Source organism: Aulostomus chinensis, chromosome 16, assembly GCF_037954235.1.
Source record: "Aulostomus chinensis isolate RoL2024-O1b breed Wild chromosome 16, RoL_Achi_v1.0, whole genome shotgun sequence".
In the NCBI taxonomy this organism is placed as follows: Eukaryota; Metazoa; Chordata; class Actinopteri; order Syngnathiformes; family Aulostomidae; genus Aulostomus; species Aulostomus chinensis.
Window position 1 is genome coordinate 12556640 of NC_141335.1, and position 783 is coordinate 12557422.

Genomic DNA, 783 nt, shown 5'->3' on the forward strand with positions numbered 1-783 from the left:
AGAGTGCAGCTGTCAGCGGTTAATTGCGCTGCGGTTCCCGCGGTTATCTCAGGGGTTTTTTGCCCACTTATTCCCTTTACACAACTTCCAAACGATTTGCTTTATGAAATTACTTGTGTCTGATTTGAGCCAATCAGCGTGCGGTTTTATGAATATTTAAGCAGACAGCCAATGAGAGAGGAAGGAGCCGGTGAGTGGGCGTATCCCCAGGTGTTCACAGCAGCAGGGCACAGCTGGGATGCGGAGCTTCCTTTGGGATGCTCAGACTGTTGTGTCCATATACACAGGATACTTCGCGTCTTTATTGTTATGCGGCTTTTTAACTTTTCTGTTGTTTCAATCAGTGTGTGTGTCTGGACTGATACACATTTATTCTTCAACCATGAGAAAAATAATTTCAATTGTCACATTTATCCAATTATTTGTCAACAAGGTCCACCAACTATTTAAATCCCTTTAATTTTTGTGTTTTTTTTCTCCCAACAACAGCACACTGTGAGTTAGATGTCAGGCTCATATATTCTATCTAAAATGCCACCTGATATTAAAGAATAAAAAAAATGTAACCATGACAACAAAAGTTATCTTTGCTCATCATTCAACTGTCCTCATGAGCAGGTGTTTCCCTGCAGGGTTGGGAATTGCACTAGCAAGGATTGTTTGTTTGTTTGTTTATTTATTTTTGAGGCGGTCACCCCATGCCTTCACTCTGACCCCCTTTGACCACACTGCAGTTTGTAATATATAATTCTGTACTTACACCATTAAGTAAAATTTTCAATT